The sequence below is a fragment of the Meles meles genome, chromosome 14 (genome assembly GCF_922984935.1).
Source record: "Meles meles chromosome 14, mMelMel3.1 paternal haplotype, whole genome shotgun sequence".
Lineage (NCBI taxonomy): Eukaryota > Metazoa > Chordata > Mammalia > Carnivora > Mustelidae > Meles > Meles meles.
In genome coordinates this window covers 71,048,248-71,071,818 of record NC_060079.1, presented here as the reverse complement: position 1 = coordinate 71,071,818, position 23,571 = coordinate 71,048,248, and the positions used below count along the sequence as shown (strand labels likewise).

The following is a 23,571-nucleotide window of genomic DNA, read 5'->3' as shown; positions in this document are numbered from 1 at the left end:
TGCTCTAAACGATTTAGTGGCTGCCTGGCTCTGGTGTGCGCATGCTCTCTGCTGCCTTCTTTGTCCTTACTGTCTTTCCCCCCGGAGTCTGCGCTGATTCTTCCTACACGTGTTCCTGCTCCTTGCCCTTGTTGCTGTTTTATAATGACAGTAGGTGCTGTGTGAACTCATAGAGTAGGTGTGGTGAATGGAGTGCTTTGGAAGGACTTAGTAAAGACTCCACTAAAAAAAAAAAATTTTTTTTCTAAGTATGGATAAGACAACCCATCAGCGGGGCAGAGGGGGGCGGGGGGCCTTGGAGAAATACAGGTGGATTCTGTGTTAAGAACGTCACAAGTGTCTCGGGAGTCCTGGGTGCTGCATTACGGGGTGATCGATGTAAGAAAGACTGTGAGACACTCCCATATCAGACCTGTACGTGCTTTTAAATTAAACCAAAACTTTAAGATTTTGTATTATTTATTTCCTAGTTGGCCGACTGTCAGTTCAAATTGTAGCCCTTAAGGCATCTCTGTAACCCTCCCTGGGAAAGTGGACAATGGCATCCTGGTGATCCCTGAGCCTCATGTGGGGAGACGCAGGCACCAAGGACAGGAAGCCAAAGAGAGAGCAGGAAATTTGCAGGGATGCCAGAATGTGAAGTTTGAGATCTGGCATCAGAGGAGATGAAGATGGATAGGTACAGAGGAGGGAGATGACAGGGAGACCCGCGTGTCTGGCTCAGGGATTTGGATTGGAGTACTGGTGGAAAGCCACAGAGAGGGAGAAGACACCACGATGTTGGGGGGTTTTGCCAACATAGGGAACAGGAAGAGGCACTGGTTTGGCCAACTCTCTGTTTGGGACATCTAGGTAGTGATACTAAGCGTGGCTGGGTGAAAACACTTGTTTCTGATTAGTGTGTCCACACTGCAGAAGGGTTGTCCCTGCCCCAAGTGATGTCCTTCCAAGGCCATCTCCCAGTAGGGGGCGGTGGTGAGTCTGTATGCCATTGTGTCCCCAACTTCTGTAGCTACTGCGGATGTCGCCCCCCTGCCCAGCCAAATTCTAGTTGATGGCCAAGTCGGGACCACTCACGATTCCAGAAGAAGAAGGCAGGCAGCATAAAAAAACAAATTTATGTATCTGTGTAATGTGATTTGTACTGAGGGCGGAGGAACCCTGCAGATGTTTTTTGTCATTGCTCTTGGCTCTCTAGGAAAAGCTTCTGTTCTAGTGGTGTGAGGATTGAATGTGCTGCGGTAAACACGATTATATGTTAATGGGTATCATTTATAATGTAAACAGCTTTAAAATGTGGAGTGGGTGCAGTGGGAGTCCCCCCCCACTTTCCAAGTTTGACCCTAGCTCTCTGCCTCTTCCTGTCCCTGCCCTCAGAGAGCCACACATTTCTGATCTGTAAGATAGAGCCAAGTGGTATTCACAAGGGTTGTTGTGAAGACAGAATGAAATCGTTTTAATAAACTTCCTAGCATAACATCTAAGTACACTTGAGCGCTAAATAATGGGTAGTTCTTTTTAAAGCGCTGCCTATCTTTTTAAGTAGGAGGAGTTGTTCGGTAGTGGCGTTCTGTGGCGTCCGAGGAGTTGTTACAGGGTTGTGGGGCCCATGAATGTCACCACACGGGCCTGGATCGCAGAGATTCCAAGTTCGAGCTCCCTGAAGACTGTAGTGGCTATTTTTACATGTAGACTCACGTGTTAATTCAAAAGGGACTATTGGACCCTACCTATTTCATATTGGCAAACTTAAGGCAGTTTCTGGAAGGCCTCTCCCCCTCCCCCCACCGCACCTCTCCCTGTGCCCCGATAATATCTGAGTAAGGACACTCGGTTATTCAGAATTCATGACCTGAAGCAGTGATCACCTCCAAGAAGTCTCTCTACCAGCAAAACAAGTCAAAAGGAAGGCAAGAGGCCGGAAGTTTGACTTAAGCATTTTAATTTAAAAAAAAAAAAAAAAAAAAAAAGTGGGGCTTCTTGAGCATGTGAACTTGCACACAGCTGCCCTCAGCAAAATGCTGTGATTTATTGAGGAAAACTGAATTGCAAAACCTTTCTTCCCCCTACACCCCTCATCCAAGAAAAGAAAAAAAAAATCAACAGCTTGACTGAGCTTAAATAACTGACTTTTCATATCCTTTCATGGAGCACAAAGGGCTAATCCCGAGGCCACTTGAGCCACCAATGCAGGCAGTGGTGGGGACCACCACGGAACGTGTCATTCCCTCCTCACCACACACAAAACACATTGACTGCAGCTTTATGAAGTGAAAATGCCCCAGAAAAAAGAAAATGTGAAGGAGGTGTCGGCAGTCATTTCTTTCCAGAGGGGGAGCGCGGAAGAAAAAGCTGCCGCATCTGGATATTGAGAACAAAGCCAGCCTAAGACTTGGGCACAATGGGTTCGGTCACTTGCTTTTATAGACGCAAAAGAGTGGAACTGCCTTTCCTTGTCTCAGTACCGCTGACCCTTGCATGGCTTTGTGTAGAGATGTCAGGGAAAGTGTGTAGAAAGCATTCCAGCCTCTTTCACCGAACAATGACGTTGTCGTTCTGCGATTTATATGGGGTGTTGACCCCGTTCCCCGCTCCCGCCCTGAAATCCCCACTGCACAAAGGAGATGGTTCGTTAGGCTGCCTTGCCCTCATTTGGAAGATCTCTGTTTTACCGACTCTTTAAAAGTAAACCCCTCCATCTTAACGGAACCCACAGTGCCTTCATGCTTTTAAAAAATCAACAAAAAGCCCTTTAGCCGGAGCCACGGTAAGGATGGAAAATTCCAGGGAACGGCCAGTCCCGGCGATCAGGAAGGATTCATGCAAGCTGCCAGGCTGAAGTGGGTTTCCTTGTTAAGAGAAGGGAGAACTCTGGTGATCTGGGTTACCGGAAATATTTGCAAGCACTTGACCTTTAGGTTTCTGAGATCGGGGTGATAGGATTCATACAAGCCCACTCATGTGATTCCTTCACCTGTCTTGTTTTTTAAAGGAAGACGAGCCGGTCGGTATTTCCACAGCCTGATGCTTAGTGAGCCCAATTAGAGAAGCATCAACATCAGCATCAGCATCCTGGCTGTTAATCCCCGGGGACCATGCCAGGCTGGCAAGGAGCATCCAATTTGTCTGTCCCAGCATGTGTGCTCCAATGATAATGTTTGTAGTTTACGAAAAAGCTAATTAAGACCTAAAGAAAAAAAATAAGGATCTAATTTTCATCCCGCGTGGTGGTATCGCGCAGAGCGTAGAACTTGGCGGCATTGCTGGGTGATGTCCGTTGCAGAAGGGTGGGTGCTCACTCCCGGGGCGCTCTCGCTGGGCCATCTTGCATCCCTCAGGGATGGATAAATGGGCAGTTTGTTGCTAGGGAGAGGCAAGTGGCGAAATATTTGCTGAGTTTGACGACCTTGAGAGTCTCCATATGCTGTTCTTGATCATGTTCCTTCAGTTCTAGCTACTTTATGGGTTTTCAGGATGAGAGGAAGAGGAAAGGGGTGGACTGGAGAACTGGCCTCAGTTGCAGTCAAAATCTTGCCCTCGCTATTTTCTGTATGGGTCTCTTTCTCCAATATGCTGTGGAACATGATTCATGGTCGTCTGTATTGTCTTTGCTGGCGAGTTTCATGACTCACTTGTTTCTTGGAGCCCTTTCTGTGGGTTCATTGATTTGGTGTTCTCTGATCGGCATTTGCATTGAGTCACGAGGGAGATAAGACCATCTCTGGCCTTGAAGCTGAGGGCCAGGGCTCTATGGCAGATACGCCGGACCCGGCACAGCGGCCATTTTTTGTCTGAGGCGCGCAGGCTGCTTACCAGTAGCCCTTGCCAGTGCCTTCCCTTTCCCTCCCCACAGGGTTCCTCAGGAAATCACCATGTGACATTATGGCTATGTATTCACACACTGCCAATGCCTGCCCGAGCATGATAAAGGAATGGGAAAGGAATTCCTTGTCATAATCTCTTTTTTTTTTTAAGTCTGTTGATATTTTTACTGAGGTATTGTTTATACACAATAGAATATTTTTTAATAGTTCAAGGAGTTTTTTTTTAAGATTTTATTTATTGGAATGAGAGAGAGCATGAGGGGGGGAGGGTCAGAGGGAGAAGCAGACTCCCTGCTTAGCAGGCACCGCCCCCCTCCCCCTGCCCGCATGTGGGACTGAATCCTGGGACTCCAGGATCACAACCTGAGCCCAACGCAGTTGCTCAACCAACTGAGCCACCCAGGCACCCCTGTTTGAGGAGTTTTGATGATTGTGTGCCTCCCAGTGACAGACAACCTGAAATAAGATGTGAAACCTTCCCATCACCTAATAATGTCTCTCTTACCCCTTGTAGTTAATTCCCAGACTTCGCCACCCCCAACTCTCCTGGATTTCCTAGAAAGGCTAGGTCATAAGGTCCGTGTGTATTAACATTTAAAAAAATTACCATGAAGGTTTTCAAAAATAGTTACAAACATTTTATAGACTCGCCAGCTATATGGGACAATTCAGGCTATTCTACACCTTTGCAACAGTATTATCAGCCTTTTTGATTTTGTAGTGGAGATTAGTCTCATTGTGGTTTTAATTTGTACTTCCCTGATGATTAATGAATGACAGAGCTCCTTTTCATGCATGCTTGTTGGCCATTCAGATATCTTCTTTGTGATATATTGGTTCAGATCTCTTGCTGATTTTAAACTTTAAGAAATTCTTTTTCTCATTGATTTATAGGAATTTATTTATTTATTCATTTATTGGGAGAGAGAGAGAGAGTACTCAGGAGATTCCGGGGTAGTGGGGAGGGGCAGAGAAAGTGGGAGAGAAAGAAAATCTTAAGCAGGGTCCACACCCAGAGTGTAGCCCTTCACGTGACTCCCTCCCTCAACCCTGAGATCCTGACCTGAGCTGAAATCAAGAGTTGGACCCTTAACCCACTGAGTCACCCAGATGCCCTTATGTATATATCTTAACATTAGTTTTTTAAAAAATACTCATTTAATCTAGGCCTTTTTTGGACTACTTTTCGTACAGTCTATGGTTTGCCTCTTTATATTGGTAATGAAGAACAGTTCTAATTTTGTTGAGGTCATGTTTGCATTTTCCTCTCCCCTGGGTTTTAGTCCGTGTGTGTGTGTGTGTGTGTGTGTGTGTTTATCCTAAGAAATCTTTTTATATCTTTAAGGGGTGTGAAGAAACTTTCCTCTTTCTCCCTTTTTAGACATTGAGGCATCTTGGATTAATGTTTGTGTGTGGACTGAAGTTCATTTTTTGTTTGATTCTCCCCAGTTATTTTATTCGTATCTGCTGAAAAGACTTTTATGCATTTAACTGACTTGGCACCTTGCGTAAAAATCCTTTGACTGTGAGCAAGCCTGTGTCTCTTTATTTTGTTCCACTGATTTGTGTATCTGTCCTTACACCCACACTGCAGTTGCCGTTATTGTACTTTTTAGTAAGACCTGAAATTTAGTAACTTTGTACTGCTTTGTCCAGATTGTTTTGATCATTCCAGATCCTTTACTAGAATATATAAATTTTAGAAGCCTTTCAGTTTGGTTTTTTTAATAGAAGCCTGCTGGGATTTGGTATTTCCTTTTAGATTTTAGCTTGTAGATTTTAGCTATATGAAATCTTTCAGTTACGAATATGGCTTATCTCTCCTCTTTTACAAGTCTTCTTCTTTTAGGCATGTTGTATAGTTTTTGTTTAAAAAATTTTGCACTCTTGGTTAAATTTATTCCTGAGTATTTGTTTTATTTTAATTCTACTTCTGGGATTGTTTTTAATATCACTTTCCAATTGCTTTTTCCTAGTATACAGAAATACAGTTGATTTATTATATTGGCATTGTGTCATTGAACTTGTGAGCTCGTTTTGCATTTCCTGGAGTTGGTGTTTGTTTTGTTTTCTGTAGAATTTTCTACTTATACAATCATGTCAACTGTTCATAATGGTAATTTTACCTCTTCATTTAAAATATATGACTGGTTTTGCCTTTTCTTAACTGACTGCTGTGGATGGAGAGCTAGGCTTCAGCACATTGTTGAATAGAGATGATGAGATAAGATCATCTCATAATCTTAAAGCAAAAATCTTTTAATATTTTTCCCTTAAGAATGATGTTAACTACAATTTTGGGGGTAGATATCTGTTGCCAGATTTTAAGAGGTTTTTTGTTTTTGTTTTTGTTTTTTTAATTCCTCATTTGGTGAGGATTTTTACCTCTTTTCTTTTTTAAAGAATAGATGTTGAATTTTGACAAATATTTTTTCTACATTTCTTCAGATATATGATTATTCGCCTTTCCTCTTTTAACATGATACATTATACCAATTGATATTTACATGTTAAATTAACCTCACATTCCTGGTATAAACTCCACTTGGTCATCTTGTCACATTTTTAAAAGAATATTTATTTATTTGAGAGAGAGAGAGAGCATGAGAGGGAGGAGGGTCATAGGGAGAGGCAGACTCCCTGCTGAGCAGGGAGCCTGAGGCGGACTCGATCCCAGGACTCTGGGATCATGACTAGAGCTGAAGGCAGTTGCTTAGCTGACTGAGCCACCCAGGCGCCCCGTCTTGTCACATTTTATTCATGTATCACTACTTTGAATTTGTTGTGTGGTTTTTATATCATGATGGAGGTGGACCAAATTCTCTGGAAGAAGTTGGTATAATTTTTTGCACAATCTACTTGGGAGGGCATCTGGGCCTAAAACTTCCACAGGAAGTGTATGCATTCAAATTTTTCAATTGATATGGAATTATTCATATTTTTCTCTTTCTTCTTCTATCAGTCTTTGAACATCATTTTTCAAGAAATTTTCCCTTTGCATTAAAACTTTGTAATTTGGGGGGTGGCTGGGTGACTCTGTTGAGCATTGGACTCTTGATCTCAGCGCAGGTCTTGATCTTGAGGTTGTGAGTTCAGGCACCATGTTGAGCTCCATGCTGAGCATGGAGCCACCTGAAAAAATTCTTTTAAAAATTTATCAGTACAAGTGCTGTATTATCACCTTTTAACTCATGATAATGGTAGTTTTCCCCCTCTTTTTTTTTTTTTTTTTCCCCTTGATCAGTCTTGGTGAGGGTTCATTAATTTCATTGGTGCTTTTAAAGAGTCAAGCTTTGGGTTTGTTGGTTTTCTCCTTGGAAGTTAGTTTTCTGTCTCATTAATGTCTAGTTTTCTCTTTCATTCTTCTGTATACTTCAGTTTAATATGCTGTTGTTTTTCTATTTATTTATTTATTTATTTATTTATTTTAAAGATTTTATTTATTTGACAGAGAGAAAGACAGCAAGAGAGGGAACACAAGCAGGGGGAGTGGTAGAGGGAGAAGCTGGCCTCCCGCTGAGCAGGGAGACCTGATGTGGGTCTTGATCCCAGGACCCTGGGATCATGATCCGAGCCAAAGACCAGATGTTTAACAACTGAGCCACCTGCCCCTGCTGTTGTTTTTCTTAAGATACCTTTTAAACCCGTGACTTTTAGCCTTTCTTTTTTTTTCCACTTTAATAAGGCTTTAGGTTTTTTTTTTAGAATAGCTTTAAGTTCACAGCAAATATAAGAGAAAGATAAAGACTTCCTATGTATCGCCTGTAGCCCTTCTTTAAAAAAAATAATAATAAAGGTCAAAATTTACCCCTAAATACAGCTTTAGTTGCAGACCTTGAATTTTAATACTAGCAGATTTTTATTTTCTTTTATATCAATGTATTTTCTAATTTTATTATAATTTCTTTGAACCAGATGTCAGGGAAGTGTATTACCGAATATCCAATTATTTAGTGACTTTCTGGTTATGTTTAGGTAATGAATTTTTGTTGTTGTTGTTGTTAAATCCACTTAGTTCAAAATATATTCTGTAAAATTTCTGGCCCTTGAAGTTTGTTGGTGTTTGCTTTATAGCATAGTTTATGTTTGGTTGAAAAGGGTGTATTGTACAGTTATTGGCTGCAGTGTTGTATCTCAATCAGATCAAGTTTGTTCATGTTTTCACATGTGTATTTTTAAATTTTTATGTGCTTATTCTATCAGATATTGAGATAATAAGTTGGTTAAAATCCCCCACTATGGTTATGGATTTGTCTGTTTCTCCGGGGTTTGGTCAGATTTCGCTTTATATATTTTGGATCTCTGTTATTAGGTGTATATAAATTTAGGTGTGTGTGTGTGTGTGTGTGTGTGTGTGTGTGTGTGTGTTTATATACATATAGATCTTATGGATAAATTGACCAATTATTCTTTTGAAATGTTTTCCTTTATTTCTAGGAATGCATCCTAACATAAATGTTTCTGTTTAGTGTGGTATAGATAGATACTCCAACTTTCTTTGGGTTAGTGTTTTCATAGGATACCCTTTTCCAACCTTTTCTTTCCACCTAATTTTTAAGGTGTGCCTTTTAAAAGTAGCATATAAATGGGCTCCATCCTTGAATTTCAAAATAAGCTGTAACAGTAAGAAAAGATTGAAAAGAAGCTATTGACAAAGGAAATTTGCTGAAGGTTAAAAAAAAGAAGAAGAAAGGAAGAAAAAGGGAAGAAGTGCACTGTGTTTCCCTAATGCTTTATATTGTGTTGGTTAATACATTGGAAGCCTGGGTCACCTGGGTGACTCAGTTGGTTCATCGGCTGCCTTCAGCTCAGATTGTGATCCCAGGGTCCTGGTTTCAAGCCCCATTTGCAGCTCTCTGCTCATTGGAAAGCCTGCTTCTCCCTGTTCCTCTGCCTGCTGCTCTACCTGCCTGTGGTCTCTCTCTCTCTCTTTCTCCCTGTCAAATAAATAAATAAAATATTTTTTTAAAAATTATAAGCATAACACCACCTGTCCACTTTTCAGTGGAGTTAGCTATGACTCGGGATTAAGAGCTGGTGTGGATTAAAAAGATCCAAGACCGACAAATGGAGGGTGAGAGGAGTGATTAGTGTATCTGAAGGAAATGACAAGTTTAGAAAAGTTTAATCTTAAAGAGAGATTGTATAGATGTCTTCATACAAATAAGACACATCAGTGTTCCGTAAATTTCGGATTTAACGGAGCTGATTGAGTTGGGTGCAGTGAGAAGAGACAAGTGACAAAGGAGGGTTCTGGAAACCTGAGTTGATTTCTGAACTCCCCGAGACAAACAGAATCCTTTTATAAGCATGTCCCTTACACCTGTGGCCTTAATATGAACCAAAGGTCGGTGTTAAGGGTTAGGAGCTTATATTTAAAAGCCTTCCATATTTGTCCCTTTTCCATATTTGTCCCTTTGCTTTTATATATCCGGTAATTGAAGAGTAATGAGGAGGTGATGGGAATTGCATTTTGGTTCCCAATACTTGGAGTTTCGTTTAGCCTGTTCCAAATTTTACAGCCTCCACAAGCATCTCGTATTAGCCAGCAGCACAATCTGTGTGATCGTCATTTCATTGAAAGCTCATTTTTTTAAAATCTCATATGTTTCCAGAATAAATAGGTAGAAGAATCTCTCCTACGCCCACATCAGTAAACAGCTTACTGATTAAAAACTAGGCATCGCTTTTTTTTTCTTCTCTCTAAATCAGAAAAAATCTTGCCACGTTTTCTTGCCAAGAAGTGAATCTTGCTTTGTTTATTGCACGTCAGGCCTATCTTCTGCAAAATCAGTAATCGTTTAAGGCAATCTGGACGATTTGTACTTATCAGAACTTGGAACAGAATTCGCAAGAGTCTGACTGACAGCGGAATTCAAAGCTTTGAAATTCCTTTGAGGCGTTTGCAATCTTAATGATCCCGATTTTATTTTTTAATACTGTAAACAGATAATAAAAGTACTGTCTACTCACTAAGTGGCCCTCTGATTAAATACACATTTCACTTTGTGCCTAATAGAAGTCTGAGAGCAAGCAAGAGTTCAAATAAGAATGGGGTGAGCCAGAAGTATGGATGACATACTTATTTGCATAAAATAAGAAGAATACATTTTTACTGCTGTTTATAGAAAACATGTTCCTTGGCACAAGCTTCACAAAGACTAGCAGGAACAGAATCCCATGGAATTAAGTTTAAAGTAAATTGTGGGTAGATACCTAGGAATTCCTACAGGGCTATAAGCAGTTGGTAGTTAAATGCCAAACAGACCAGCCAGTCCTTTATTTATTACTTGTGCTCATGAAAAGAAATACATTACAATCTGTAAGGTTAGGGATACAGTGGTAATTCTAGAGGAAGACCCGTTGTGGGGAAACTGTGTTCACCACCATCCAAATACAAATTCCAAGCACGTAGAGTAGTCTCATTTTGTGTTTTTGGGTTTTGCATGTTTATTTCAGTTAAATTTGGTTCTTCCCCTACTTCCCCCAAATCCGTTTGCTTTCTGGGCTTACATCTCATCTTATGAAAATTTTTTTTCTTATCAGACAATGTTGCTTAAATCAACATGTATTTGTATGTTCTATTAGAAAGCATGTTTAGGACCTTTTTAATGATCAGCCGTGCTCTGTGAGCCGAGTACACTCTTCCCTAGGAGCTGGGAATCTAGGACTGAGCACTTCACTGGGGAGACTAGATCCAACCACAGGAAACCCCACAAAACTGGAAAATTCAAAAGAAAGGAAAAACATAAAATAGGATGTATTTAGGTATTTTTAAGGTATGAATCCTTATATGGGATGCAGTATCATATAGAGATTATAAGAACAGCCTCCGGGGCACAATGCCTCTGAATTTTGTAGCTTTGGGCAAATCCCTAAACCTCTCCGAGCATCAGCTTCCTTCTTGGTGGGTGGAGGGGATAATCCCTCTGCTCTCCTTGAACGTGTGGATGAAATGACATAGAGCGTGTGAAATACTGACGAGCTTGGACACAAGGCAAGGCCTCGTGGAATGTTACCCATTGTTGGTATTGGGCAGAGTAGGACAGTTGTACCTTTCTTTCTTTCTTTTTTTTTTTTAATAAAGATTTGATTTATTTATTTGACAGAGAGACAGATAGCGAGAGAGGGAACACAAGCAGGGGAAGTGGGAGAGAAAGAAGTAGGCTTCCCGCTGAGCAAGGAACCCAATGCGGGGCTTGATCCCAGGACCCTGGGATCATGAGCTTAGCTGAAGGCAGAGGTTTAATGACTGAGCCACCCAGGTGCCCCCTTTCTTTGGTTGTTAAGTAGGTACAGAGATTTTCTTCAGTGTCATGAGAAAATTTGCCATTGGCGCCAGCAATAAAGCAGTGCCATTTTTCTCAAGATTTGTAACTGGGCAGTTTTTCAAACAAAGCAGTTAGAATTTTTTTCCTTCATTGCTTTTGTAAACTGCGTTACCAGTTTATTTAGATGCCCAGGTGGTTTAATCAGAAAGAGCAGCCACTCATAGGGCAGCTTCTTTTCTGAGAAAGAGAGGCTCATTAGGTATCCATTCCACAGGGGATGGAGACAGGGTCCTCCCGGCATCTGAACCAGCGTGGTTGTGCAAGAAGGCCAACCTGCTGTGGCCACCACTGAATTTCCTGGAATTTGCTAGTGCACAAAATCTGGCTTTTGTATTTCCTTGGTACAGACGCCGGCTCACGATGCATGAAGTAAAAAAATGCCAAGCTGGTCTCTTCCTTTGGCCATATTGAATAATCCGGCGTTTGTTTGGTTTTGTTGATTTGGAGGTTCTCAACCTTCTTCCGTACTCTCTTAGATATGCCGAGCAATTTCAGGGCAGGAAGTCTTCACTACGAAGTGAGGCTTGAAGCAGAAAAAGAATACGCAATAAGAAAAGAAAAAAAATCTCAAAAAACGTTGAGTCGCCTCCTTTATCCTGAGGTTCTCTTTGGGAGGCCTCCAGGGGGGGCGAAAATGGAGGGGACTGAACAATGTCGTCCATAGAGGTTTATTGGTCATCTCATTTCAAACGTGCATAGTCACACAAAATAGACCTCAGATATGACAGCCAAAGAAACACCATGGTCGTGTTGGTACGGGTGACCTTAGTACCACCTGCAGGGAACAGTCACATCTGCTCTGGTGAGTCCCTGGGTAGCACCAAGTTGTTCCCGTAGCTAAAGGGAGCCATGTCTCAGGATCCAACTTCCATGGTATTTTTAAGATTCTTTGGGCCCATAAGTATTAATGAAGCATCCCTCCTCTTCTGCCTCCTGACTTCCAGAGCACACAGAAGGGTAATAATAATGGTACTTAGGATGTTAAGTTTGGGCTGCTAGGCACTTTCTATACACTGAATTCCTACTACCTGTCCTCAGCCTTTTCTGTTGGTGGGATATCCCAGTGAAGATGAAATGGTGAAATGGGTTACCTTTCCTGTTCCTGTTCAAGGGGGTTGGTCCTAGACTCTGTCAGATGGCACAGTGCCAGGCTAATGTAGCTCCCCTCCAGGCCTAGGCTGACCATCTCTGTATGCTACAGAATTACTCTGAAGTACAAAAAGCCACATGTCCTCGACATTCACGAATTTTTGTTTTTGTACCTGTGGGTTCCTAGATTTGAGATCGAATTCCTAACTGGTATGTTCCAGTTGGGATGCAAGGTTATCAAAATAAAGGTTATCCTTAGATCTTGGGCAGCAAGGCTTGGCTCAGGAGCTTCTGGATCAATGTGTTTCTTTCTGTGTTTAGATCATTGTCTCTTTGTGCCTTATCGAGACCAGAGGTACAGACACACTGGCTGAGGACATAGGTCAGCAAATGGGCTTAGAATCCAATCATATGGGAGGAACTGAGTGTCTCCTTTGCATTGGGCTCCTTGGAATTCCTGAGAATATGGAAGGAAGAAATGAGATAGGCTTTAAGGAAGGGATAAGGGTTTGTTTTCCACCAGAATCTTCTGTTTCCCCCTTTGGAATAATACCTTTTTTGCTCGGATACTGTTTTTGCCCTTTGCCAACTTCATCAAGAGTTTGCCTGCAGGAGGTGCCTGGCTGGTTCCCTTGGTAAAGCATGAGACTTCGTTGCAGGGTTTCGATTTCGAGCCCCACGTTGGGCATAGAGATTACTGAAAAAAAAAAAAAAAAAAAAGTTTGTTGGCTGTAGAAGATAAACATATGTCTGTACATAAATATGTATAAATGTAAACCTGTACATTATGTGTTTACATACAGTATAACAACTAATTCACCGTGAGGCTGGCTAAAACATGACCCACAAGAGGAAATGAAACTCTTACCGAAACCCTCTTGGAATTGCTTTGGAATTCGGGGGCATCGAATCTGAAAGGCCTAACCTAACTTGGGAGTTGCTAAGAGTTGCAGTTCATGGCCTTTAATGGCTACCCTAGAAAAGAGAGCGTTGGCACAGCCCTGTGTTTTGAGCTTCCCTCTGCTGTCCAGGTAATCTGCTAGGCTGGGTTAGCCATAAAAGGACCCTGCCCTAGGGAGAGCCAGATAATTGAAACTGGTGAATAGTTGTTGAATCAAATGATACTAGTCTCCTGGAAAAAAATGTACATTAAAAAATAAAAAAAAAAAAAAGATTTTATTTATTTATTTGACAGAGAGATCACAAGTAGGCAGAGAGGCAGGCAGAGAGAGAGAGGAGGAAGCAGGCTCCCTGCTGAGCAGAGAGCCCGATGCGGGGCTCGATCCCAGGACCCTGAGATCATGACCTGAGCCAAAGGCAGAGGCTTAACCTACTGAGCCACCCAGGCGCCCTATAAAAAACTGTATATTTTTTTAGATTTTTATTTATTTGAGAGAGATAGAGAGTGTGTGAGCTTGAGCAGGGGGAGGGATGGAGGCAGAGCGAGAGGGAGAAGCAGACTCCCTGGAGAGCCAGGAGCCCAACTTGGGACTCCATTCTAGGACTTTGGGACCAAGACCTCAGCTGAAGGCAGATACTTAACCCATTGAGCCACCCAGACACCCCCAAAATTGTCAATTTGTATATTTTTATGATTAACAACATCTCGGATTTTTTTCCCTGACAACTGATAGTGGCAAGCCTAGTGATTACTTAAGACCAGACATAGAAGGAGCTAGAAGGACCTCATGAGCATGAAGGAAGAAGCTTGGCTTCCTCATTGATGTGGGAGGGTGGAATGCATCAGCTACTCCAGTAGCTGTCAGAAATGGGTCAGGTGCAGGTATGAAAGTAGAGAGGCCCAGACAGCCCTGTTCCTCCATTTCTGATGGGACTTTGTTCCTTCAGAATTCCATGCCTCTTCGCTTTGGGTTTTGTATGGATAGCACAGGAGAGACTGGCAGAAACCATAAAAGCACCTGAGTCTACATCAAAATAATGCAGTTTGCTTCTCCTAGGGGCGCCTGTCCACACATTCATAGTTCTGGAAGTTTCCTCCTTCCTCCGTGATCTGGCTGCTTGCAGTACTCCCTGCACAGGCACCCCTCCTGGCTTTCTCCGTAACATGGCAACATCCCAGGAGAACTTGGGACGACCATTTAACCTCCCAGCTTTCACATCCCTTATCTGTAAATGGAAATGACAGCTCCTACTTTTCTCATTCAGGAGCTGGTTGTGAGGCCCCTCGGAGAAAACTGGCTGGAAATAGCTGTGAGATGATAACCTGTGTCTCTGTCAGGCATTATCCTGCTAATCCTTTCCTTGGAGATGTGCCCCGGGCCTGCTGCCCCGGCCGGCACCTTCTGAGAGGCCACAGAACGACCTAGGTCAACCGTCATGGTGCGGCTCCCTCTTGGGCTGGCATGTCCATCAGCTGTGAGCACTACTATGCATTGCCGCTCTTTCTTTTTGTTAAAGCAGCCTGCGAAATTCCATCATCAGTCACGGAACCTTCTAAAACGAATTCGTGGATTCTTCCCTGTGTTTCCACAGCCCTCCATGGCTGGTGCGCTGGGTTCTGGGTTTGTGTCCATCTGAGTCCACAAACTCCGGAGCCCTTGGCCCATGCCATGCGAACGTGCCCGTCCCCACCGCTCAATGACCCTGGTGTCCTGGCCAGCAGACACGAAGTGTCCCTTGCATTCCTCTCACCTGAAGTTGTGCCCCAATGATGTCCCACTTTTCCTGACAAAGATGGATACTTCCATCCTCCTTGTGCAGTGACTTGGGTCTCTAGGCTTCCTGGTCTTTTTCACCAATATCATTTCCCAAGGTAAAATCATCTCCTGGGATCGAGGTCACCATCGAGCGTTCCCAGAACTCCACTCAGCGCCTTGTGTGCGGCTTACACCCGACCCGTGGCGCCTGCTCTTGTGATCGCCATTAGCCTGTGAAATAAAGATTGTAAATATTTACACCAATGATAGAAAGTTTAATATCCAGATGACAACATTTATGGTTGTTTTGGCAGTAAAACCAATTTTTTGTCATACTCTCATTCGAAATCTTTTTCAGAAATGTGATGGCCTGGCCTGTAAAAATGTGATGGACATGCTGGCCTTTTTTAATTAAAGTATCATTGACACACGGTGTTACCTCAGTTTCATGTGACAACACAGCGATTTCTCACCCTGTGCTTAGGCTGTGCTCACGTGTGTGGCTCCCATCCGTCACCATACACCCCCACGACAGTACCATTGACCCTTTTCCCCTACGCCATGATTTTTATCCCCGTGACCCATTGATTCCATAACTGGAAGCCTATCTCTCTCACTTCCCTTGCCCCATTTTGCCTATTTCCACCCCCTTCCCCTCTGGCAACCATCATTTCTCTGTATTTATGGGTCTGTTTCTGCTTTTTGTTTGCTTCCTTTTTATTTTTATTTATTTTTTTTTTAAAGATTTTATTTATTTTTTTGACAGACAGAGATCACAAGTAGGCAGAGAGGCAGGCAGAGAGAGAGAGGAGGAAGCAGGCTGTCCACAGAGCAGAGAGCCTGATGTGGGGCTCGATCCCAGAACCCTGGGATCATGACCTGAGCCGAAGGCAGAGGCTTAACCCACTGAGCTACCCAGGCGCCCCATTTGCTTCCTTTTTAGAGGGCACATATAAGTGGAATCATATAGTGTATGTTTCTGACTTTATTTTGCTTAGCAGAATACCCTCTACATTCATTCCTGTTTCACAAATAGCAGACCTCATTCTTGTTTATTCATTCAGCCCCTAAGGGACACAGGCTGCTTCCCTATCTTGGCTCTTGGAAATAATACAGTGATAAATATAGTGAGGGCACGTACCTTTTCAAATTAGTGTTTTCCTTTTCTTTGGGTAAATACCTAGATCGTGGAGTTGCTGGGTCACATGGTATTTCTCTGTTTGAGGAACCTGCATTCCGTTTTCCATGGCGGCTGCACTAATTTGCGTTCCCACCTGTGATGCGTAGCATTCCCTTTTCTCCACATCCTCACCAATACTTGTAATTTCCTGTGTGTTTGATACTAGCCATTCTGAGGGGTAGAAGGTGATATTTCATCATGGATTTTGATTTGCATCTCCCTCATGGTTAGTAATGTCAAGCACTTTTTCATGTGTCTGTTGGTGCGAATGATAAAACTTTAAAAACAGATTTTAAGACCTGTGTTTCCTTCTTATCAAAACTCTTCATCAGATTTCTAAGAAATACCAAAAATGGGTTGCCTTGCATTCCTCTTCTTTCTTTATTAGGCATGCTGGTGAACTCTGAGATTCCTTAAGTAAGGTCTTCAGAGGAAAAATTAAGGACAAATTAGGGGGCTCAAGTAAGTCAAGACTGTATTCCCTAACAATGAAAAGTTGCATTATGTCGAAGGCTGGCTTACATAGATCAGGACGGAAGGGAGGAGTCAAGATGGCGGAGAAGTAGCAGGCTGAGACTACATCAGGTAGCAGGAGATCAGCTAGATAGCTTATCTAAACATTGCAAACACCTACAAATCCAATGGGAGATCGAAGAGAAGAAGAACAGCAATTCTAGAAACAGAAAATCAACCACTTTCTGAAAGGTAGGACTGGCGGAGAAGTGAATACAAAACGACAGGAAGATAGACCGCGGGGGGAGGGGCCAGCTCCCGGCAAGCGGCGGAGCAACAGAGCACAAAATCAGGACTTCTAAAAGTCTGTTCCACGGAGGGACATTGCTCCAGAGGCTAAACTAGGGTGAAGCCCACATGGGGTCAGCATGGCCCCAGGTCCCGCAGGGTCACAGAAGGATCAGGGGTGTCGGAGTGTCGCAGAGCTCGCACGTATTAGAACAGGGAAGCCGGCTACAGAGACAGAGCTGAGGACTGAACTCTCAGCTCGGGGTTACCTTGAATCGGGCACAGGCTGGTTGAGCTCGGAGCACGGCTGGAGGCCGGGGATACGGGAGTGATTGGGTGCTGTTCTCTGGCGGCGCACTGAGGAGTGGAGCCCCGGGCTCTCGGCTCCTCTGGGCCGGAGACTGGGAGGCCGCCATTTTCATTCCCGTCCTCCAGAACTCTACGGAAAGCGTTCAGGGAACAGAAGCTCCCGAAAGCAAACCCGAGTGGATTACTTAGTCCAGCCCTGGTAAGGGCGGTGCAATAATGCCTTGGGCAAAGACACTTGAGAGGCACTACAACAGGCCCCTCCGCCAGAAGAGCAACAAAAAATCCAGCCAGGACGAAGTTCATCTACCAAGGAAAGCAGGTTCAATACCTAGGACAGCAGCAGAATTCCAGAGGAGGAGAAAGCAAAGCACGGAAGTCGTGGCTTTCTCCCCATGATTCTTTAGCCTTGCAGTTAATTTATTTTTTTTTCCTTCTTCTGCTAAATATTTTAAACTTTTGCCCTTTTCTTTTTTAAAGTTTATTAACTAGTTTATCTAATATATATATATTTTCGTTCTCTTTTATATTTTTTCTTTGTTTTCTTTTTTTAAATTTTTTCTTTTTTTTTTATGAACCTCTTTTTATCCCCTTTCTCCCCCCCCCACGATTTGGGGTTTCTTCTGATTTGGTTAAAGCTCATTTTTCTGAGGTCTTTGCCACCCTTTTAGTATTTTACTTGCTCCTTCATATACTCTTATCTGGACAAAATGACAAGGCGGAAAAATTCACCACAAAAAAAAGAACAAGAGGCAGTACCGAAGGCTAGGGACCTAATCAATACAGACATTGGTAATATGTCAGATCTAGAGTTCAGAATGATGATTCTCAAGGTTCTAGCCGGGCTCGAAAAAGGCATGGAAGATATTAGAGAAACCCTCTCTGGAGATATAAAAGCCCTTTCTGGAGAAATAAAAGAACTAAAATCTAACCAAGTTGAAATCAAAAAAGCTATTAATGAGGTGCAATCAAAAATGGAGGCTCTCACTGCTAGGATAAATGAGGCAGAAGAAAGAATTAGTGATATAGAAGACCAAATGACAGAGAATAAAGAACCTGAGCAAAAGAGGGACAAACAACTACTGGACCACGAGGGGAGAATTCGAGAGATAAGTGACACCATAAGATGAAACAACATTAGAATAATTTGGATTCCAGAAGAAGAAGAAACAGAGAGGGGAGCAGAAGGTCTATTGGAGAGAATTATTGGAGAGAATTTCCCTAACATGGCAAAAGGAACAAGCATCAAAATCCAGGAGGTGCAGAGAACCCCCCTCAAAATCAACAAGAATAGGTCCACACCCTGTCACCTAATAGTAAAATTTACAAGTCTTAGTGACAAAGAGAAAATCCTAAAAGCAGCCCGGGAAAAGAAGTCTGTAACATACAATGGTAAAAATATTAGCTTGGCAGCAGACTTATCCACAGAGACCTGGCAGGCCAGAAAGAGCTAGCATGATATATTCAGAGCACTAAACGAGAAAAATAGGCATCCAAGAATACTCTATCCAGCTAGGCTATCATTGAAAATAGAAGGAAAGAGAAAAAGCTTCTAGGACAAACAAAAACTGAAAGAATTTGCAAACACCAAACCAGCTCTACAGGAAATATTGAAAGGGGTCCTCTAAGCAAAGAGAGAGCCTAAAAGTAGTAGATCAGAAAGGTACAGAGACAATATACAGTAACAGTCACCTTACAGGCAATATAATGGCACTAAATTCATATCTCTCAATAGTTACCCTGAATGTTAATGGGCTAAATGCCCCAATCAAAAGACACAGGGTATCAGAATGGATAAAAAAACAAAACCCATCTATATGTTGCCTACAAGAAACTCATTTTAGACGTGACACCTCCAGATTTAAAGTGAGGGGGTGGAAAACAATTTACCATGCTAATGGGCATCAGAAGAAAGCTGGGGTGGCAATCCTTATATCAGATCAATTCGATTTTAAGCCAAAGACTATAATAAGAGATGAGGAAGGACACTATATCATACTCAAAGGGTCTGTCCAACAAGAAGATCTAACAATTTTAAATATCTATGCCCCTAACGTGGGAACAGCCAACTATATAAACCAGTTAATAACAAAATCAAAGAAATACTTCAATTATAATACAATAATAGTAGGGGACTTGAACACTCCCCTCACTGAAATGGACAGATCATCCAAGCAAAAGATCAACAAGGAAATAAAGGCCTTAAATGACACACTGGACCAGATGGACATCACAGATATATTCAGAACATTTCATCCCAAAGCAACAGAATACACATTCTTCTCAAGTGCACATGGAACATTCTCCAGAATAGATCACATCCTGGGTCACAAATCAGGTCTCAGCCAGTATCAGAAGATTGGGATCATTCCCTGCATATTTTCAGATCACAATGCTCTGAAGCTAGAACTCAATCACAAGAGGAAATTTGGAAAGAACCCAAATACATGGAGACTAAACAGCATCCTTCTAAAGAATGAATGGGTCAACAAGGAAATTAAAGAAGAATTGAAAAAATTCATGGAAACAAATGATAATGAAAACACAACAATTCAAAATCTGTGGGACGCAAGAAAGGCAGTCCTGAGAGGAAAATATATAGTGGTACAAGCCTTTCTCAAGAAACAAGAAAGGTCTCAAGTACACAACCTAACCCTACACCTAAAGGAGCTGGAGAAAGAACAAGAAAGAAACCCTAAACCCAGCAGGAGAAGAGAAATCATAAAGATCAGAGCAGAAATCAATGAGATAGAAACCAAAAAAAACAATAGAACAAATCAATGAAACTAGGAGCTGGTTCTTTGAAAGAATCAATAAGATTGATAAACCCCTGGCCAAACTCATCAAAAAGAAAAGAGAAAGGACCCAAATAAATAAAATCATGAACGAAAGAGGAGAGATCACAACTAACACCAAAGAAATACAGACAATTATAAGAACATACTATGAGCAACTCTACGCCAACAAATTGGACAATCTGGAAGAAATGGATGCATTCCTAGAGACATATAAACTACCACAACTGAACCAGGAAGAAATAGAAAACCTGAACAGGCCCATAACCAGTAAGGAGATTGAAACAGTCATCAAAAATCTCCAAACAAACAAAAGCCCAGGGCCAGACGGCTTCCCAGGGGAATTCTACCAAACATTTAAAGAAGAACTAATTCCTATTCTCCTGAAAGTGTTCCAAAAAATAGAAATGGAAAGAAAACTTCCAAACTTATTTTATGAGGCCAGTATCACCTTGATCCCAAAACCAGATAAGGACCTCACCAAAAAAGAGAACTACAGACGAATATCCTTTATGAACACAGATGCAAAAATTCTCACCAAAATACTAGCCAATAGGATTCAATAGTACATTAAAAGGATTATTCACCACGACCAAGTGGGATTTATTCCAGGGCTGCAGGGTTGGTTCAACATCCGCAAGCCAATCAATGTGATAGAACACATTAATAAAAGAAAGAACAAGAACCATATGATACTCTCAATAGATGCTGAAAAAGCATTTGACAAAGTACAGCATCTCTTCCTGATCAAAACTCTTCAAAGTCTAGGGATAGAGGGCACATACCTCAATATTATTAAAGCCATCTATGAAAAACCCACCGCAAATATCATTCTCAATGGAGAAAAACTGAAAGCTTTTCTGCTAAGGTCAGGAACACGGCAGGGATGTCCATTATCACCACTGCTATTCAACATAGTTCTAGAAGTCTTTGCCTGAGCAATCAGACAACAAAAAGAAATTAAAGGCATCCAAATCCAAATCAGCAAAGAAGAAGTCAAACTATCACTCTTCGCAGATGATATGATACTCTATGTGGAAAACCCAAAAGACTCCACTCCAAAACTGCTAGAACTTGTACAGGAATTCAGTAAGGTGTCAGGATATAAAATCAATGCACAGAAATCAGTTGCATTTCTGTACACCAACAACAAGACAGAAGAAAGAGAAATTAAGGAGTCAATCCCATTTACAATTGCACCCAAAACTATAAGATACCTAGGAATAAACCTAACCAAAGAGGCTAAGAATCTGTATGCAGAAAACTGTAAAGTACTCATGAAAGAAATTGAGGAAGACACAAAGAAATGGAAAAATGTTCCATGCTCCTGGATTGGAAGAATAAATATTGTGAAAATGTCTATGCTACCTAAAGCAATCTACACATTTAATGCAATCCCTATCAAAATACCATCCATTTTTTTCAAAGAAATGGAACAAATAATCCTAAAATTTATATGGAACCAGAAAAGACCTCGAATAGCCAAAGGAATATTGAAAAAGAAAGCCAACGTTGGTGGCATCACAATTCCAGACTTCAAGCTCTATTACAAAGCTGTCATCATCAAGACAGCATGGTACTGGCACAAAAACAGACACATAGATCAATGGAACAGAATAGAGAGCCCAGAAATCGACCCTCAACTCTATGGTCAACTAATCTTCGACAAAGCAAGTAATGTCCAATGGAAAAAAGACAGCCTCTTCAATAAATGGTGCTGGGAAAATTGGACAGCCACATGCAGAAAAATGAAATGGGACCACTTCCTTACACCACACACGAAAATAGACTCCAAATGGATGAAGGACCTCAATGTGAGAAAGGAATCCTTTAAAATCCTTGAGGAGAATACAGGCAGCAACCTCTTCGACCTCAGCCGCAGCAACATCTTCCTAGGAACATCGGCAAAGGCAAGGGAAGCAAGGGCAAAAATGAACTATTGGGATTTCATCAAGATCCAAAGCTTTTGCACAGCAAAGGAAACAGTTAACAAAACCAAAAGACAACTGACAGAATGGGAGAAGATATTTGCAAACGGCATATCAGATAAAGGGTTAGTGTCCAAAATCTATAAGGAACTTAGCAAACTCAACACCCAAAGAACAAACAATCTAATCAAGAAATGGGCAGAGGACATGAACAGACATTTCTGCAAAGAAGACATCCAGATGGCCAACAGACACATGAAATACAAATCAAAACCACAATGAGATATCACCTCACACCAGTCAGAATGGCTAAAATTAACAAGTCAGGAAATGACAGATGCTGGCAAGGGTGCGGGGAAAGAGGAACCCTCCTACACTCTTGGTGGGAATGCAAGCTGGTGCAACCACTCTGGAAAACAGCATGGAGGTTCCTCAAAGTGTTGAAAATAGATCTGTCCTATGACCCAGCAATTGCACTACTGGGTATTTACCCTAAAGATACAACGTAGTGATCCGAAGGGGCATGTGCACCCGAATGTTTATAGCAGCAATGTCTACAATAGCCAAACTATGGAAAGAACCTAGATGTCCATCAACAGATGAATGGATAAAGAAGGTGTGGTATATATACACAATGGAATACTATGCAGCCATCAAAAGAAATGAAATCTTGCCATTTGCGACGATGTGGATGGAACTGGAGGGTATCATGCTTAGTGAAATAAGTCAATCAGAGAAAGACAACTATCATATGATCTCCCTGATATGAGGACGTGGAGATCTAACATGGGGGGTTAGGGGGATAGGAGAAGACTAAATGAAACAAGATGGGATTGGGAGGGAGATAAACCATAAGTGACTCTTAATCTCACAAAACAAACTGAGGGTTGCTGGGGGGAGGGAGGGTTGGGAGGGGGAAGGGGGGTTATGGACATTGGGGAGGGTATGTGCTATGGAGAGTGCTGTGAAGCATGTAAACCCGGCGATTCACAGACCTGTACCCCTGGGGATAAAAATATATGTTTATAAAAAAATAAAAAGTTAAAAAAATAGATCAGGACGGCTAATGACATGGGCTCCCTGTCTCTGTGACTCATGCTTTGCAGTCCTGATCAAGTCGCTTTTCCTCTCCCTGTTCTTCAGTCTCCGTCTGTAAAATGAGATAGTTCCAGTATTCTGTAGGGCTATTCTGAGGATGAAATAAGTTAACTCACGTGAAATACATAACAGGTAGCCCTGTATGCAGTGAACACTCAGTAAATATTAATTGTGGATAGAAAACCAAGAAAGGGGAATCCCCACTTCCAAAGGTATGCACTTGCATTTTCCCACTGGATTTGTAATGAGCCACTTCTTTATCCCCACATGTGTAGTTGCGTCTTAGGGGTTCCTCATCGGTGAGTCCCACTCGCTGATTTCCCTGACAGTATCTACTGACTCATGATAGTTTGGAATTCAAGTCCTGCTCTCTCTGAGTCTCCAATTTTCTCATTTGTTAAATAGGGAAGATTGTAATGCCACTCTCCTAGGCCTCCTGAGCATGTTAGGAGAACTCGTATCTAGAAAGTTCTTAATGCGTTTTTCACATCACAAGTATGCAATAACTATCCTCAGGACCACCTATAATATTCTGTTATTTCTTTGATGGGAAAGCGTTTCCTGCCATTCCACCAGGTCTTTGAATCCTAACAAAACAACCCATTAAAGCCTATGTTGGAAG

General features: G+C 42.0%; 1 protein-coding gene across 5 annotated transcripts in view; it reads left to right on the top strand.

The window, feature by feature from the left end:
- ABCC4 (ATP binding cassette subfamily C member 4) overlaps positions 1–23,571 on the top strand; it is a 253,197-nt gene that overhangs the window by 169,809 nt on the left and 59,817 nt on the right. The gene's annotated exons all lie outside the window — the stretch shown is intronic.